The sequence below is a fragment of the Papio anubis genome, chromosome 13, assembly GCF_008728515.1.
Source record: "Papio anubis isolate 15944 chromosome 13, Panubis1.0, whole genome shotgun sequence".
NCBI classification, from domain to species: Eukaryota; Metazoa; Chordata; class Mammalia; order Primates; family Cercopithecidae; genus Papio; species Papio anubis.
In genome coordinates this window covers 51,280,321-51,301,058 of record NC_044988.1, presented here as the reverse complement: position 1 = coordinate 51,301,058, position 20,738 = coordinate 51,280,321, and the positions used below count along the sequence as shown (strand labels likewise).

At 33.2% G+C, this 20,738-nt stretch overlaps 1 long non-coding RNA gene across 1 annotated transcript; it reads right to left on the bottom strand.

Annotated features, from left to right (window-relative positions):
* Positions 1 to 238: 238 nt before the first annotated feature.
* LOC108582386 lies at positions 239 to 18,901 on the bottom strand. Its single transcript, XR_002517556.2, has 3 exons — positions 17,478 to 18,901; positions 17,261 to 17,333; positions 239 to 1,620 (listed from the first exon to the last, which is right to left on the bottom strand). It is a non-coding gene; the product is annotated as an uncharacterized LOC108582386 (long non-coding RNA).
* Positions 18,902 to 20,738: the final 1,837 nt, after the last annotated feature.

The following is a 20,738-nucleotide window of genomic DNA, read 5'->3' as shown; positions in this document are numbered from 1 at the left end:
CAATCAGGCAAGAGAAAAAAATAAAGGGTATTCAAATAGGAAGAGAGGAAGTCAAATTGTCTCTCTTTGCAGATGACATTGTTGTATATTTAGAAAGCCCCATCGTCTTAGCCCAAAATCTCCTTAAGCTGATAAGCAACTTCAGCAAAGTCTCAGAATATGTTTTACATTTAAATCCACAATTCACTGAGTTTTTAAAAATAAATTGTGAATATTATGTCAAATATATCATTTTTTTTCTTTTTTGCCTCTAGACGTATGTTTTTTCTAGCACCATTTCTTGAAAAGTCCATGCTTCTACTATTTAATTACCTTTGTACCTGTTTTCAAAAATCAGTTAAGCATACAGTATGAATCTATTTTTTGTTTCTTTATTCTGTTTCATTGATCTATTTGTCTATCCCTCTACCAACACCAAACTTTCGAGATAACTGTTGCTATGTATTAGAATTTTCAAATTTTTAATATAGGTTACCTCTACAGGATGAGCTTGAGTAATTCCAATTTTTTTCCCTTGCATTTATCTGCCACAGTTTTTATGACAGCATGATTCATTCATTCTACAAATATTAATTAAGTCCATATTTTGCTTTTTGTACTCCAGATATATTACCAAACAAAATGGGGAAGAATCTCTGACTTCTTATAGCTTATATGCTAATAACATGGGCATACAGTTCACAATAACCATTATAAATGTGTAATTTATATTGCATGTCAAAAGTAATAAGTACTAGGAGAAAAAATCACATTAATAAAAAATAAAATAAACATCAAATTAAAAGGAATTGTGAGAAATGGAGTTTGGAATTGGGTGGGTGTGTTAGTTCTTACTGTGGTAACAAACAACTTTAACAAACTCAATGATTTACAACAGAAAAAAAAATACTTCTCACTCTCACTTGAAATGATCTGCAGCAGTGGGAAGTCAGCTCTGGCTCTGCTCCACATGTCTGGTTAATTTCAGTATCCAGATAGAAAGAATGCCATTTTTTAAGAAAAGGAAGAAACACAAATACAGTATTCCTACAGTGAGGTAAGGTGAGTATATATAATGGGAGCAACACTCTCATGCATAGTCTTATCTAATACTCTAATATACTAGAATCTACTGTCTTGGTAATGCATATTAAGTTTCCCTTTTTATTCAACATTATTCACCCCATCCCTAAGAAAGATGCCTCAAAATGTCACCTAACTACAGTATCAATCTTAATATTCACTTAATGTCCACAATTTTAATATAGTTTCTATGTTTTACATATCGCTTTCCTTAAAGATATATGAATAAAATGGAAAGTTATGTCTCTATTCTCAAGATATAATGGAGAAACAAGGACATATTTATGACAATAGATACTTTCTTTGAGAAAAGGAAATAGGGGGAACATTGCCATTACTACTACGTAAAAATTCTGAAACCAAGAAATACAAGAGTTTTGTATACTGGATGAAAAGTATTTTCTTCAAAGTAAAACTTCTCCTCTGTAGGACGAGCACCTCCATCCATTCTCTTTGAATCTTACCTCTTCCCTTTAATTTCAGTATCGTTCTCGGCCACATCTGGAAAGGAGAATATATCCTCCATTGGGAGAAGTAAATGTCTCAACCTGTTTTTGCCTGTAGAAGGTTAGGAATCCAAGAGTTATTTTAAAATTTGATAATAACAGTCTTTCATTTTTAGCTGATGGTTCATTTGGCAGTGCAATTCACTAGAAAAAGATTTTTTTTTGGCTTTTTACCTACTTGATGGCAATTTCTTCCACATGTCAATAGACACATCAAAAAATATAGAGTATTTTAAAGATATGTTCTATAAATTTCATTCTCATTATGTTTAATTTATAAGGATAATGTGAAAGAACCTCACCATTGCTTTATTTTCACTAAGACATTTTAGCCCATTGAAAGGATTTATCATGAATCCACTGAAATTATTCAGAGGCTATAGCAAATAATAAGATTGGCATGCCCTGAAGTTGGCTTTTGCTTTAAGGTTGTCTTAATTTGTCATGGTTTCTCAAAGCATTTCTTGACTTCTTCTTACCTTTTTATTATGAGACTTGCATCTTTCCATACTGTAGCTACTGAAATTTTTGGATTCTCTTTTCCCTTTCAGCATGCTTACTGGCCAGTTAATTGTTTTCTGAGTTTTTGTTTTTTAAATACCCAATCAGATGTAGCTGACAGAAACTATGTGAAGCCCAGTAATCATCAACTTACTATCTTCCTTAGGTGACATATGACAAGTGACAGTTTTACTAAATTTTCTGTACTAGATACTACGGTGACTGTTTTACTGAATGTTCTGTCACAGGATAACATGACTTTCCATAATTTGAGTGTTCAACAGGAGCTTACTCAAGACCACATTTGATTCCATGTTTTGTAGGATTTTTCTTATGAAAGAAACATACTTCTACATCAGTCAATGTACATCTCTTTATATTTTAGTAAAACAAATGGATATAAGAATAAAGTTTTATTTCTCTCTCATAACTAATTAGATCATAACAGCTCTAGTTTGCTGTTCTTCTCTACATGTCTTCTTTATTTTAGCATCCATGCTATACGAATGGCAGAGTTAAAAAAAATAAAAACTGAATATTTCAGAGGAATATTCAAAGATTAACCTAGAATATGATATACATTATGTCTTTCTGCAGTCCATTGTCCAAAGTAAGACACATCGCCAAATCCACTATCACTGGCACAAGAATATTTGTTTCTCTTACAGTGAGGCACTTGAAGTCACATGCTAACAGAGGAATGTGCATAGTTTTTTAAAGTTGCAAAACAGAATGTTTTGAAAAAGTACTGGAAACTACCATAGTAGGAAATGGTGGTGTACAACTTTAATTTAAGACCTAAGGTAAGACTTAATGAGAAGATAAGATGTAAGAAATACTTTAATGGAGGAGAGAGTATAGGCCACATGGTTATTAGGATTTACAGCCTATATAAAGACTCTGAATTAGAGACATATCTCCCATATTGAGGAAAAGTAGAGAGACCCATAAGTCTAGAGCTGAGTTAGGGAAAGTATACTCAGTAAGAGGTTAAAACAAATATAGCCTTAAAATTCATGCATAAATATATTCCTTCCTATGGATAATGTCTACATATCCATTATTCCATATTAAGAGTCTTGAAATAGCCTCTCAATGTGTCTCATGTCTCAAGTTTCACTTACTCCTGTGTCCACGCTCCACACTATTAAATACAACTCAGAGTGTCACTCTTGTGTTCAAAATCTTCCTCTTTCTCCCCATTAGGTACTATAATATTTATAATTCTTTAAAATGGTTTACAATGTTCTTCATTATCTAACTTCAGTATCACCACAGATACAAGTTAAGTATCTCTTATTCCAAATGCCTGCAACAAGAAGTTTTTAAGATTTTGGATTCTTTTGAATTTTGGAATATTTGCATTGTACTTACTGGTTCAACATCCCTAATTCAAAAATCTAAAACACAAAATGCTCCAATGAGCATTTCCTTTGAGCATCATGTTAGTGCTCAAAAACCTTCAGATTTTATCAGTCACACAATCAGACATGAAATAATCCTCATTAATGCAAAAGAACCAAAATCATACCAACCATTCTCTCAGACCACAGCACAATAAAAATAAAATTCAAGACAAAGAAAATCACTCAAAACCATACAGTGCATGAAAATTAAACAATCTGCTCCTGAATTAGTTTTCGGTAAATAATGAAATTAAGGCAGAAACCAAGAAGTTTTTTGAAACTAATGAGAATAAAGATACAACATACCAGAATCTCTGGGACACACAACTAAAGCAGTGTAAAGAGGATAATTTGTAGCACTAAACACCCACATCAAAAAGTTAGAAAGGTCTAATTGACAACTTAACATCACAACTAAAATAACCACAGAAGAAAGAGAAAACCAACCAAAAAGCTAGCAGAAGACAAGAAATAACCAAAGGCAGAGCTGAACTGAAGGAGACTGAGACACACAAAAAATTAGAAAGATCAATGAATCCAAGAGATGTTTTTTTGAAAAAATAGTAAGATAGACCAGCTAGCTAGACTAATAAAAAAGAAATGAGAGAATTTCCAAGTAAACACAATCAGAAATGACAAAAGGGATATTCCTACTGACCCCACAGAACTAAAAACAACCATCAAAGACTATTATGAACACCTCTATTCACACAAACTAGAATTCTAGAAGAAATGAAAAAATTCCTGGATACTACACCCTCCTAAGGCTGAACCAAGAAGAAATTGAATCCCTACACAAACCAATAACAAGTTCCAAAATTGAATCAATAATAAATAGCCTACCAACCAAAAAATGACCAGAACCAGATGAATTCACAGCTGAATTCTACCAGATGTACAAAGAAGAGTTGGTACCATACCTACTAAAACTATTCCAAAAACTGAGGAGGAGGCACTTCTCTCCAACTCATACTATGAGTCCAGTATCATCCTGATACCAAACCTGGCAGAGACACAACACACACAAAACTTCAGACGAATATCCTCAATAAACATTGATGCAAAAATTCTTGACAAAATACTAGCAAACCAAACTGAGCAGCATATCAAAAAGCTAATCCACCACGAACAAGTAGGCTTTATCCCTGGAATGCAAGATTGGTTCAACATACACAAATCAATAAAAGTGATCTATCCCTTAAGCAGAACTAAAGACAAAAACCACATCATCATCTCATTAAAGAGAATACTTTTAATAAAATTTACCATCCTTTGTTAAAAACTCTCAACACACTACGTATTAAAGGAGCATACCTCAAAATAAACATTAAACTGAATAGGCAAAACCTGGAGGCATTCCCCTTGAACACAACTACAAGACAAGGATTCTCTCTCTTACCACCCCTTTTCAAAATATTACTGGAAATCCTTACCAGAGCAATCGGCCAAAAGAAAGAAAGGGCATCCCAATAGGAAGAGAGGAAGTCAAACTATCCCCGTTTGCAGATGACATGATTCTATATCTAGAAAACCCCACAGTTTCACCCCCAAAGCTCCTTAAGCTGGAAAACAACTTCAGCAAAGTTTCAGGATACAAAATCAGTGTACAAAAATCACTAGCATTCCAATAAACCAAGAACAGCCAAACAAGGGCCAAACTAGGAATGTAATCCCATCACAATTGTGACAAGAAGAATAAAATACCTAGGAATAGAGCTAACCAGAAAGGTGAAAGATCTCTACAATGAGAACTACAAAACACTGCTCAAGGAAATCAGAGATGACACAAACAGATGTAAAAACATTCCATACTCATGGATAGGAAGAATTAATATTTAAATGACTATATGCTCAATGCAATTTACAGATTCAATGCTACTTTTATTGTACTACCAATGACATGCTTCACAGAACCAGAAAAATACTATTTTAAAATTCATATGGAACCCAAAGAGAGCCCTAGCCAAGGCAATCCTAAGAAAAGAAGAGCAAAGCAGGAGTCATAAAACTACCCAACTTCAAACTCTACTACAGGGCTACAGTAACCAAAACAGCATGGTACTGATATAAAAACAGAAACATAAACAAATGGAACAGAATGGAGAGCCCAGAAATAAGGCCACACATCTAAAACCATCTGATCTTCAACAAAGCTGACAAAAACAAGCAATGGGGAAAGGCTCCCTAGTCAATAAATGGTGCTGGGATAATTGGCTATTGATATGAAGAAAATGGAAACCGGATCCCTTCCTTACACCATAGAAAAAACAACTCAAGATGGATTAAAAACTTAAATGTAAAACCGAAAACTATCAAATACCTGGAAGACAACTTAGGCAATACCATTCTAGACACAGGAATGAGCAAAGATTTCATGACAAAAATGTGAAAAGCAATTGCAACAAAAGCAAAAACTTTTGGCATCTAATTAAACTAAAGAGCTTCTGCATAGCAAACTACCAAAAGAGTAACCAAATAACCTATAGAATGGGAGAAAGTATTTGCAACCTATGCATTTGACAAAGGCCTAATATCCAGTATCTTTAAGAAACTTAAACATTCAAGCTAAAAACAAACAACCCCATTAAAAAGTGGACAAAGAATGTGAACACCTTCAAAAGAAGACATACATGTGGCCAACAAGCATATGAGAAAATCTCAATATGACTGATTATTAGAGAAAAGCAAATAAAAACCACGATGAAATACTATCTCACACCAGTCAGAATGGCTATTATGAAAAAGTCAAGAAATTACAGATACTGGCAAGGTTGCAGAGAAAAGGGAATTCTTATACACTGTTGGTGGGAGTGTAAATTAGTTCAACCATTGTGAAAAGCAGTGTGGCAATTCCTTGAAAAGTTAAAAACAGAACTACCATTCAACACAGCAATCCCATTACTGGGTATATACCCAAAGGAATATAAATCATTCTATCATAAAGACATGTGTATGCTCACTGCAGCACTATTCACAATAGCAAAGACATGGGATCAACCTAAATGCCCATCAATAGAAGACTAAAGAAAATGTGGCACATATATGTCATGGTATACTATGCAGTCATAAAAATAATGAGATCATGTCCTTTGCAAGAACATGGATGAAGCTGGAGGCCATTATCCTTAGCAAACTAACACAGGAACAGAAAACCAAATACCACAAGTTCTCATTTATAAGGGGGAGCTAAATGGACACAGAGAGAACACCACACATTTTGGGCCTACCAGAAGTGGGAGGATGGGAGGAGAGAAAGGATTAGGAAAAGTAACTACTGGGTACCAGGCTTAGTATCTGGGTGACAAAATAATCTGTCCATCAAATCCCCATGATACAAGTTTACCTATATAACAAAGCTGCACATGTACCCCTGAAACTCAAATACAAGTAAAACAAAAGAGAAGCTTCAGATTTTGGAGCATTTCAGATTTTGGATGTTCGCTAACCTGTACTCCAAGGCTAAGTTCTGTTATTTCCTCCAATCTCCATCTATCCTCCTAATTGCATACTTCAAACATCCAGAACAATTTGTAACCCTTTGAATGTTCTACATTTGTATTCCAAGGGGAGTTTGAAATGCTTTCCCTCAGCACGGTTCAAATACATATTTGCATGAAGAATATGTAATTATTTTTAAAAATATAGTCAAAGTCTCACCTCTGTGGAGAAAATGCTATGCATTCTATGGGTTTCAACAAATGTATTAATAACATGTGTCCACTATTATATCATTCTGAGAATTTTCACTGACTTAAAAATCCTGTGTGCTCTGCCTATTCATCCTTCCCTGCCCCAACTACTTGACGCCACTGATCTTTTTAATGTCTCCATAGTTTTGCCTTTTCCAGAATGTCATACAGTTGAAATCATACAGTGTGCAGCTTTTCAAATTGGCTTCTTTCACTTAGTAATATGGATTTTCATTCCCTTTATGTCTTTTCATGGTTTGACAGCTCATTTCTTTTTAGCTCTGAATAATATTCTATTGTCTGGATGTAACACAGTTTATTTATCTTTTTGTCTACTGAAGGACATCTGGGTTGCTTCTAGGTTTTGGCAATTATAAATAAAGCTGCTATAAACATCTGTGTGCAAGCTTTTGTGTGGACATAAGTTTTCAGTTTCTTTGGGTAAATATCAAGCAGTGTGATTGTTAGATCGTATGATAAGAGTATGTTTAGTTTTGGAAGAAACTGCTAAACTAGCTTTCAAAGTAGCTCACCATTTTGCATTCTCACCAACTATTGAGAGTTCTTGTTGCTCCACATCATTGCCAGCAGTTGGTGTTGTCAGTGTTCTGGATTTTGGCCATTTTAATAGGTCTGTGGAGGCATCTCACAGTTGTTATAATTTGCATTTCCTTACTTACACATAATGTGGAGCATCTTTTATATGCTTATTTGCCATCTGTATATCTTCTTTGGCGAAGTATCTGTCTTTGGCCCATTTTAAAAATGTTCTTATTGTTGAGTTTCAGAGCTTTTTGTATATCTTATCAGTCCTTTATCAGATATGTCTTTTGCAAATCTTTTCTCCCAGTCTGTGCATTATCTTTTCATTCTCTTGACAGTATCTTTCACAGAGCAAAGATTTTTAATTTTACTGAAATCAAGTTTATCAATTCTTTCATGGATTGTGCCTTTGGTGTTACATCTAAAGAGTCATCTCATAACCCAAGGTCATATAGATTTTCTCCTATATTAATTTATAGGAGATTTATAGTTTTGTGTTTTAATTTCAATTCTGTGATAAATTGAGTTAATTTTCGTGAAAGGTATAATGTCTGTGTCTAGATTCATTTTTTTTTTTTTGCATGTGAATGTCCCGTGGCACCATTTTTGAAAACACTATCTTTTCTCCAATGCATTGCCTTTGTTACTTTGTCAAAGAATAATTATCTGTACATATGTGGGTTTATTTCTAGGCTCTGTATTCTGTTCCATTAATTTATTTGTCTATTATTTTGCCAATACAACACTGTCTTGATTACTGAGGTTTTATAGTAAGCCATGCAGTTGGGTGGTGTCAGTCCTCCAACTTTATTCTTCTCCTTTACTATTGTTTTGACTGTTATGTTTTGATTTACTTTTTTCTCCTGTGAAATCTTCATTGTTTTATGTTCTATATGTGTCCAGTTATATATTGCCCTAAAAATTCTGCATAACAAATAATCACAAAGCCTTAATGGTATATAAAAATGATTAGTATTAACTCAGTGATCTTAGTTAAATTCACATTATCTGAGGTCTACTGAGGGGTTGGGTGGGAACAGTTTGGTCCAGAATGACCAAACTGTCCAGAAGACCTTACAGCTAGGTCTTACGGCAGAGGTAGCATTTAGAAAGAGTAGAAATGTGCAAAGCTTTTTTTTAGTATGAATAATTCATATATATTTTTTTAATTTAATTTTTGATTTCTATAGGTACATAGTAGGTGTATACTTTCATGGAGTACATATGATGTTCTGATATAGGCATACAATATATAATAATCACATCACATTAATTGGGGTATTCATCACCTCAAGTATTTACTTTTTGTATTAAGAACATTTCAATACCAATCTTCTAGTTATGTTAAAATATACACTAAATTATTGTTGACTATAGTCACTCTGTTGTGCTATAAAATACTAAATCTTATTCATTCTTTCTAACTATATTTTTGTACCCACCAACAATCTTGACTTTTCCCTCCCTCCCCACTATCCTTTCCAGTCTCTACAAGACTTCTTGAGGCCTACTTTGGAACCACCACACTGTCACTTTCATCACATTCTATTTTCCAAAACAAGCTGTAAAAACTAGTTCAGATTCAACTGTTGTGCAATGTCACACTAAAAGAGGCTTGGATCTAGTGAAATAATTAATTAAAACCAAAAATATAATCAGTGTATCACATTGCATGCTTATTTGTATACTTTGCTTATAATCAGTCTCCTTTGTTGTAATCTAAGCTCTAAAAAAAGAATTTTGTCTGTTTTGTTCAATGTCTTATTCAAAATGCCTGTAATTTGCGTGGCACATAACAGAAACTCAGTGATTATTTGTTGAGTAAATGGATGAACGGAAACCTTCACAACACCTTTACAGAGGCTACAAGCTCCATAAGATCAAATACTCTGCCATTATTAAAATTTTATTCATACCTGATATGATGCTAGGCAAATAAAGGCTATGTAATAAAAGTTTCTTGGATGAATAAATGAACAAAAAATAGCAATAGGTCCTAGAAAGGAAATGAAAGAGAAGTTTCCTCCCGATGGTATCAACTTGCTTTCATAAACGAATTTTTCCAAATGTTTTCTTCTGATTCAAATAATTTGGAAATAGTCTTTCCAGCAAAAGATGGAGTTCAGTGCTTTTGAAATAATTATAGAAGTTTTCAGGTGCATATGGCATGTAAAGATAAAGATGAGAAAGCAGCATCTGCATACGGCTATGGAGGAAAATATGAACATTAAAATGTCCACCTAATTGGGGAGATTAATTGTAATTGTAGAAATTAAACTATAATTTGGGTTTCAGGATTATCCCTCGAGTTTCATTAAGGTTAACATGACTCACCCGTAATTGCTTCTATCAACATAGCTTTGCCAGACTGCCAGATAGAAGAGCCTATTGGCTTGGTTTAAGTCCAGGTCTCTCACAGACAAATGACCTAGAGAAGTATCATTTTTTACTCTAAAATTAGCCTGGAGAAGATTTCAACCTGATTTCTTGACTGTCATGCTAAGTGAAAGGAATTTGGAAAAACAGACTACTTAGAATATTCCTTTATCCTTAGTTTCTTGAGTCAGATAACCTATTTTATAAAATAATTAAAAAATACATAGTGTTATGGTTTTATTGGTTTTATGCACTTTATGAAGATTCACTGAGCTTTGCCTTCTTGATTTATACTCTTTTGTATATATCATTTTATACTTTATACTTTTATATAGTTACATCGTATTTTAATAAAATATATATTTAAACAATGAATGTATTTTTATGTGCATTCTTAGAGACTTAAAGCACTTGTGAAATACTACATCAAAATTTGAAACTAATAGAAGTATGTGTTTATTTTAATTTATATTACTTTTGAAACTTATTAACCAACCTGAACTGCAATGTATTACATTAAATTGGTAACATGAATGAACTTTTGAATATACACTAATTTAGAAAAAACACAAAACTTGATTCCCATTTCCTTTGAATGCCATGAAATGCATTGTTGGCTTTCCACATCTCCTCTTTGCCTCTACTACAGCATACTAAAGAGGTTTTTTGTATTATTTATGAACTTCTTTATAAATGCAGTCTGTTTTCTCACTATAGTGAAGAAAATAAATTAAACCTAAAGTTCAGTATTGGGACATATTATATTTTATTCTGTCTACTATTTGCATTTTATTCCCATGGAAGAGCTGATATGTTTAAGTTTTGAAGTAAAAATTCTATTTATTTGAGGATAATTTATAGATCTTCTCAATACATTCCAAAATCAATTTGTCAAAATGAGGGGAAACACCGCATGGCACATAGGTTTAAAACACTAGAGATGATTCTACGAGGTACATGATATTTAAGAAAATTATTACTCACAGCTATATAAGCATCTTTCAGTGAGAGACTAAAAAATTTGCCATGTAGCTTGAACCTAGGAGGGGGAGATTGCAGTGAGTCGATATTGTGCCTCTGCACTGCAGCCTGGGCAACAGAGTGAGACTCTGTCTCAAAAATAAAAGAAAATAAAATTTGCCATGTAAAGGGGCTGATAAGAGAACCATTGCATTTAGAAGTTAGTTTTAACTGACTGCCAATGTTTACTTTAAGGTTGCAAAAAGAATTTAAGGACTGAATTCAAAAAAAAGAGCTGAATTTATCTGACTGTACTGTGACAATGGCAGATACATACAAACCTCCTATTCAGGCCCTTAGCTAAGTTCCAATTTCATGAGTTAGACATTCTGAGACAAAGCAGAAAGAAAGGTGTTAAAGATTAGACTTGCAAATTTCAAAATACATAGTGTCAGTCTAGTGATGTTTAAACATCCATTTAGAATAACTCACAGAGGAACTGTAGCATATTACAAAGTGGAATCATGAATATGCAATCGGCAAATGGTTCTGGAGCCTGATCACCATCTCTGTCAATTACAGCAGTCACTTTCTGTGATGGTACCTTGGCACTTTGACAGTGATTATACCTTTACATGATGTATTGCAGATATTATGCTTCAGTTGTTTATAAATAGAACCATATCTTACTCTTTTGCTGTAAGAATAGAGTGTTTTAAGTAAGGAAAATATTCCCCATAATAAATCTTCCACTTAAGTCACTCATGCATGATCAGACTGGGAATATTGTATGATGCCACTACCAAATGATAAAAGCAAGTTCCCAAATCCCTCTTTTTATTATTCCTAAATGCAAAGTAAAGTGCAGCTTTTTTCAAGGTAACTGAAAAGAACCCACACAAAGGATTCATTTACAACATAGTGTCCATCACTCTAAAGCAGTAGGCTAGTAAAAAGAGAAATCCATTTTAAAACCTGAAGCAAAATGCCGAGAAAGAGGTATACAGATGTCAATCAAGGCAAAAATTATCTGACTATGAAGTAGTTTGGCTTGCTCCTTATCCTAACCAAACATTGTCTATTAGCTTATTTGTAGTCATCAACTTTGTGTAAACATGGAAACTCAAGTGGCTTTTTTACATAGTAATATTCTCCAAAGCCCATTTGCTTACATTTAAGGTAAAACTATTAGCGAGACTAAATTATCAGATAATTCCTTAGTTTCCCACTTAATTTTGTCTCTATATCTATATGAATAAAAACTCCAATATTTAAGGCTGCTACAGGGTATCTGAACGTACTCAGACACCTATACGTGCAGATAATACATATGAATATTATATTTACTTCTTTGCAAATTTTTTACCCACATAAATTTTTATAGAGCCAACTTTATATTTAGCCATTGCTCAGGAGGTCCAGAAATTCACAGTTATGGAATACTACAGCTAAATTAAACTGTGGAAAGCATATTGTTCAAATCACTTTACTCTCACCACCTTCCTGTGCAAAAATTTTCCAGACGAGAATGAAATTTGCTGCAGGTCGCATAGCTAGTGTCAAAAGCAGGTTTTCAAATTAGAACTCTTGTTTCACAATCAAGTGCCATTTTCAGAAAACCAATCTTTTTATATGTTTAACATAATTATATAAAGGAATAGTTCTGAAAGCTGGAGAGAGTTAGAGAAGGGGGAGAAGTAAACCATGAGACTATGTTTCCTTGACAAAACTGTAGTCTTAGACTTAACACACAAAGCTACAGAAATAACTGATGACTTGAAAATGTTCTCTCACAGTTATGGGATGTTCCCCCCAGACTAGATGAACTAAATCCTGGTACAGGACATTAATAAACAAAACAAACAAAAACAATTAGAATGGATTTAAGACGTTCTAAAAATAAATGCTTACATTTCAACTCATGTTTTCTCGGTAAAGTCTTTCCACAGTCCACCACCATTAGGCTATAGAAGGGGGAATATTGCACAAAATAACAACCTAAAATTTAATGTTTATTTCAAGGAAATGTTTTTATCTCTCTCTTGAGAGATGTAAAAAAAAGTGTGAACAAAGGTAGAAATTCAACAATACTGCCTCAGAGAAGAGAGAATGTGAAAACTACTGCCCAAAAGTGAGCAATATAAGAAAAAAAATGGTGTGGTAATTCTGCTTCGTAAGTATCAAAAAAGAACAATAGAGCATAGTATGCAAAAGGTAGACAAAGTGCACAGCACTGAAGAAAATGTTCACGAATCAAGAGTTATACCCAATCACTTCAAAATGTAGAACAATTTGGTATGACTAATTTAGTAAGCTTAGACTTTAAGCATAGGATTGAAAGGTACACTTAATTGAGATTGCAGACTTGCAAAAACATAGAAAATCACTAAAGAACAATAATCTCAAACTGACCAATAAACACAGCCAAAACTTTAGTTACTTCTGAAATTGGGAACTCATCATAGAGAAAAAGATTGGAGTAACTCTAACCAATGTAGATAAAGAAGGCAAATCAATTAGGCCATTCAGAGAGAGCCTGATAAATCCAGAATTAGATAAGCCTAATGAAAACAGTTATGTTTAAAGTAGAAAAGTCATCAAATGAAATCAGAGATACATTTAAATACTAATGATAAGTTCTCCTACAGTGAAGAACTATATCTGTAAATCAAAAGTACAGTATTTCAAAAAAAAAAAGTAAAATCAGACACACAACATCAAGAGGTTTAGTTAAGCTGCTGTTAAAAAGAAATTAATTAACCAAGAGATAAATAAGATTGGCATCACCATAGAAACCATCAATGTTTTATATACATATATATAAAACAATGAATAATGAGTAATACAGCATGAATCCTTCTTATAAACAACAAAACAAAACCCTAGGACTGACAAATTTGAGCTAAATAAAAGGTAAATAAGAAGTCAAAATAATAGTGGAACGGAAAGCCATGATAAAATTATTGTAGATGACATGTGATTCCATTTAAATAGAGAACAGATACAAGATAATTTCTTAAGTTGTGGCTACATAATCAAAGTTAATGTTATAAAACATATAAAATGGAATAAATAAGGGCATGAGGTAAAGGATCTAATGTCCTTATTTTTCATATCAAAGTGAAGAGATACTGTTTAAATTTGAGAGACCATATTTAAAAAGGAAAAAGAAAAGAGATTACAACCACTCACTTTTCTTCATAATCTCATTTCTTACCTTAGGGAGAAAATCGCCTTTAAGATAGAACCTCATATAGTGAAGAAATACTTAGCTGATGGTCAACAATTACTTTATTTTTACTTAAGCTTGATTTTAAAATTAGCTTCTAGAGTGTTCACTTCAGCAGCACATAAAGTAAAAATTAGTTTGTGGGCATTATGAAGTAAAATGGTTGAATTTACCTTCCCACCAAAACAATTAAAAAGCTGAACAAATATAGGACAAATTTTTTTTTTTTTTTTAGAATTTGGACAGCAAGCAGCAGAAGACTGTAGTCACTGAGAGAAGCCACACAAGCAGGGTGAGCCCCAGGATCCCACTAGCTTTATATCTGGAGGCAAATTCTTAACCATGCTTAACCATTATATTAAATGGACGACAGATAGAGCACAGTGGATTTGTTGAGTTGAGAAAACAGGGATCAGATTTGAGGGAGCGTGAAATGACTAAAAACTGGGGAGATGCTGTAGAGAAGAGGGAATTACTAAGGAAACAAGCCCTAGAAATCTGTATAGGGATCCCCTTGAATACTAATCTATGCATTGATGAGGTGGAACTTTAAGAGTAATAAAATGACCCTTAGTAAGCAGAAAGCTAAAAACTTCTGAGCTTGCATAGTGCTGTGAGCCATCTGAGCTCTGGAAAGCCAGAGTGAACATTTGCTGATCACTCAATACATTCAGTAGAAACCAGAAAAGAACTATGGTATGGTAATAGGGATTACCCATCCCCAGAGTAAGAACTATTCCAAATGAGCTCTTCGAAAAGGCTTTAAAATAAGCCTGGAAGTAATCAAATTGATCCACAAGTAACAGCTGCATGCCTGTACAAAATCCAACATTTTAAAGGAAGACAACAGACCTAACACACAGCAACATACATTCAAAATATTGCGATTCCCGTAAAATAGGTATAATGATGAAAAGAAGCAGAAATATGTGAGCCTTATCCAGTAGAAAATCAAACAATGAAATTATCACAGACAGACTTTAAAACAAATATTATATGTTTAATGTGCTCAAACTGTAAAATTATACAAGAAAATAATAAAGGAAAATAAAAATTATTTTAAAAGGACAAAGTAGAACTTCTAGAGTGGAAAAAAAAGCAAAATAAAAAATTTACTGGATACATTTAACATTTGAATAGATACTGCAAATATAAGAAAAAAAGACTGAAAAAATTGTACGGAGCTTCAAGTGTGTGTAATATCAGGTGGTCTAACATATGGGTCTTTAGAATACAAGAAAAAGGGAAGAGAAGCATAAAATTTTTGAAGAAAATAACATCTATGGTTTCCAAGTTTAAATAAAACTCCAACCTTACTTATTCAATAATTTTACTAAACTCCAAGGAGGATAAACACAGTGAAAACCACATTAAGTCGTGCCATAATCAAATTGCTAGAAAACAGTGCTACAAAATCTTTAGAGCAATAAAGACTTCTGACTTCAGCTCCTACATGAAGTTTGCAAGTTGTGACTCTCATACCTACACCTAAGAAAAACCTGAATGACTTGAAAATCAATGAGTTTTCTCAGACTCATTAGAGAAGCAAGTTTGCAGGATAATTTATCACCACAAACTGTAGAGAGACAGGTGAATCAAGAGTCACAGTGCAAATCTTACCTGGAGTGAAAGCCACTGGAGCCACAAATTGATAAATACACTTAATTGATCATTTTGAGGAAATGTTGATGACTGATTGCAGATGAGTTGAAGAGTGAGAAACTGCTGAGGCTGCAATGGGCAGGGGGTGTGGAAGGGCAGGTGGAACATTGTGTGTTTTACCTCCGGGAACCCTACCAGGACCTCACAGTGAAGAGCTGAAAAAGATCCTTCTGTGGCACTAGCAGAAGAAAGGAAAAGAAATAAGCTAACAGCATTCTTCTATTACAAATGCCTACTGTCCACAAGATAAAGCTTTGCCATAGCTTTATCCTACTTGGAGGAATGGGCTTACTCTCACTCCAACCCTCTTTAGCCTTCCTGTTTCATGCACAGTGAAAGAAGGGATCTAAGAAACACTTGTGAAGGTCAGAGCCCAGGAGCACTGGCCCAATAAAATAGCAAAATTTAATATTAATATTTTAGAATGCTTCCTCTCCTTCACAACTTACCACCAAAAAAGCAGGGCTCTAAAATAATAACATTGTATTTCAGCTAAAAGAATTGTGAGACAAAGATTCTTTGAGGAGGAATACTGAGGGAAGCCCAGGTCAACCAGTGAGACAAAAATAAGGACACTGGAGGAATCTGAAACCTCTGACACCTGCAGACACATACACATTAAGCATAACCCATCAAACATTAAATACAGTTTAAAGCACCCAGATTAACAAAAAACTTTACACTAAACGTGTACCTCAGTTTTTATTACCTGATATATCATGTCTGACTTTAAACATGGCAAAAGGCAAGAACAGATTCTGAAGAGAAAAAAAGTATCAAAACCAGATGCAGTATATAAAGTTGATAATGGAATTATCAGAGTGGGAATTAAAATTAACTATAATTAATATATTAAAGGCTTTAATGGAAAAAGTAGAAAATTTGTTCTAAAGTTTATATGAGAAAATACAAGACCTAAAATAAATAGTCAACCTAATAATGGAGAAGAACAAAGTTGGAAGACTCACACTACCAACAAAAGGAATCAGGGCTTCTTAGAGAAATACCTAATTCTAAGATTTGGACAGTTAATATGCAAGATGAGTTTTTAGCATCTTATAGTGTTTGAAAATGAAGAAAAGTTTAAAAAGTGAAACAAACATACTAAACACAATGACATATTATGTCAAAGAGACTAAGAGTCACCTGAAAGAGCTCCCATTGTCCAAAGCTGGAACCGTCTGAACAATAAAATAAAAAGTGGTATTGTATTATAAGCCAAAGTATAAACTACCATGTTATTATCCATGAATCCGTATTGATATGAATAAATGACTGAGTGAATAAATAGAGAAGAATGTCAAATGATATATGTAGATACTCTACCTTCAAAGAGGTGAAGCATAAATCTTTATTACTCAATTGTGAATTATGCATAGTGACTTGCTTCCAAATGGTGCTGTATGAAAAGGGAGAAAAAAGAATAACTTAACAGTAAAGAAATCCGACAATTGCTACCTCAGCCAGCTAATCACAGTTTACATCTACAATGTTATGTACACTTGGCATACTGTGATAAAATAGTTTTTTCACAATGCTTTACCTCCACGCCTTACTTCTGTGCCTTCCCTCCATGTATCCCCATCATCCCAGTCTAATTATGGGAAAGCATCACACAACTCTCATTGCGGGACATCCTTGAAAATATCTGACTGTACTCTAGAAAGCTGTTAAAGTTATAAAAACAAGATTATCAAAATTCTTGTCTGAGAGTGTCACAGCCAAGAGGAGCTTAAGAAGACATGATGACCAAAAGTAATTTGGTATTCAGATGAAATCCTGGAACAAAAAAGAACATTATGAACAAAATCGGAATAGAATATGCACATATTTAATAGTAATGTATAAATATTGCTTAATGAATTGTAACAAATATACCACACTAATGTAAAATGTTATAATAGGAAAACCTGCATTTATGGGGGTAATGGCAACTCCGTACTCTCTTCATAATTTTTCTGTAAATCTAAAATGGCTCTAAAATTAAGAGTTTATTTTGAAAAACAGAGAATAGGTACACTTATGAAGACAGGAATGAAACTAAAATTAATACAGATTGTTCATTAGACAGTAGGAAAAAATGCTTGAAGAGCTAAAAGAAGAAAACTGTAAACTTAGAATTTTATATTCATCAAAAATGTTCTCCAGATCCCTCATATTACATATAGAAACAAGACATAAATGTTTACTATCAATCTTTCTATCAGCATTGTACTGATGAACTAACTCATCAAACAAAAAGAAATATGAGCTATTAGGTTTGAAAAGTGTGATAGATTGAATTTCAGCCCAAATTCTTTCCCCCTCTTTATATCTGTTCTTTTCGTATATAACTTTCAAGTACTGTCCAAGTCTGGGCAGGAAATTTTACTCAGCCCTTAATGTTGTGATTCACTACGCAATAAGGTTTGACCATGTGTTATTAGTGAACAGGACACAGAGACTTCGCACATACTTACATAATTGGACTTGTTTACCTTTGCACCTCTACTTTCACCATGAGAACTTGCCCAAGTTGTTCTGAAGAATGAATGTGGGACGTATGGAGCTTCACTGCAAATAGCCAGCCAACTGTAGACATAAAATGTATCTCAGGAAGACAAAAACAAACAAACAAACAAAATATAAACCAAACAAAAATCCCACCAAACCTAAGGCTCTGATTTCAAATTCACAATCTGAATAATTTATTATTAGAACAGTGAGTTTTAAAGTCAACTTTCTGTAAAGGATTATTGTGATAATACAGAAAGAAAGAGTAAATTTTTATTCTAAGATGATATAATATAATTGTATGTAGAAAATTCAAGATAATCTATAAACCATTATAATTCAAAAATGGATTAAGGAAGTTGGTTGGATCCAAGGCTAACACAGAACATTTATTTGTGTTTGTATATACCAATAATAAACAATTATAAATAAAAATTTAAAATATGACTAATTGCATAAAAATTCACATAGCAATGATGCAGTAAAAGACATACAAGACTTTTCTAAAATTTTTGAAACGTTATTTGGAGAAACTAAAGAATAATTAAACCATTAGAAAGCTTATGAAAGTTCAATATTAAGATGCCAAATTACTAAATATTGATCTATAAATTTAATATAGTTGCAATCAACATGTCAGCAATTTTTTTGGTGTAGATTGATGAGCTGATCATAAAACTTATACAGAAACAAAACTTCCCAAAAAAGCTAAGATAATCTTAAATAACAAAAACAACATTAGAGGTCTTATATTCCCAATTTCAAGACAGGATAAAGTTACATCAATTGAGGAGTTAATTGGGCAATGTTAGACAAATAGACCAATGGACAGAAAAGAAAACCTAGAAATATACCCACATATTTACAGTCACTCCAATATAGTCACCTAATTAGTGCAAAAGAGGATAGAATTTTCTATAAGTGACACTAGAATGTCCGGTTTTCTATATGGAAAAATTATGAACCTTGAGACTTACTTCATACCATTCTTAAATATAAATGTGAATTTGATCTTAGATCTAAATCTAAAATTAAAGCAGTCAAACTTGTGTGGAAAAAAAAAACCAGAATATATTCCTGACTTAGGTTTAGGCAAAGATTTCTTAAACAGGAAAAGCAATGACAACAAATATAAAAATCAACCGAATTACATTAAAATTAAAAACTTCTGTTTCTCAAAATCATGATTAAGAATTGAATAAGCAAGCCAAAGACTGGAAAAAATATTTACAATACAAGAATCTGGTAAAAGGCTTATATCCAGAACGCATAATACACTCCTACAAAACAATCAGGAAAAGGCAAACAATCCAAATTTTAAAATAGCAGAGATGATCAGGCAATTCACAAAGTAGCATATTCAAACCAAAGGTATATGAAAAGGAACTCAACTACATTACTCTCATTACTCATCAGGAAAATGAAAATTAAATTCAAACTAAGATTATAATTACACATTCGCCAGAATGCTTAAGTAAAAAATAATGAATACTAAGTGTCAGTGAAAATGTGGAGAATTTTGCTGGTGGGAGGGAACATTTTTACAATCATTTTAGAAAACTCTTTGACATTATCTACTGAAATAAAACATAGACTACTGTGTCACACAGTAATTCATCTCAGTGCATACTCAGATAAATCTGTGCATATAAACACAAAGCACATGTACAATACCCTAATAGAGCTTAATTCATAATAGCTAACACCTAGATACAATGCAAATGTCCAACAGCATAATAGATAAACAAATTGTGGTATATTCATACAAAGTAACACGGCACAATGATATTAAAAAGAACAAACTGCTGATACAGTAAATAACGTAATAAATCTCTAAAACACTAGGTTGCACAAAAGAAGCTAGGCACAAATGAATATATATTTTATTATTACAACTCCATGAATTCGAAAGTCAGGGCAAAATAACCTAATTGTAGTTTGTCATCCTAATCTTATACAGGGAATCCAAATTCTTATAAATTCTTGTTCCTGGTAAATAGCCATCTAGCAAGTCCTGACCCTGATTCTCAGCCTCTATTAAGGTCCAGATTGGCAACTATCCTCATGGAAAAATGGTAAGAAATCTTCAGCTGCTTCACCCCTCCTTGGAGAACTTTACTCTCCTCCCTGTTTTTTCCATGGATTGATTCTTCTTTAAATGGGTCTTTTGTTCCTTAAGCCTGTGAGACTGCAAGAAATTCAGCTCTACTTTTCTGAAGCTTTGGCTAGTTGTTTTTACCTCCTATCTATCACAGCTTCAAAATTTAACAAAAAATATGGAAGGATAAATTGTCTCTGTGAATGATTCTCC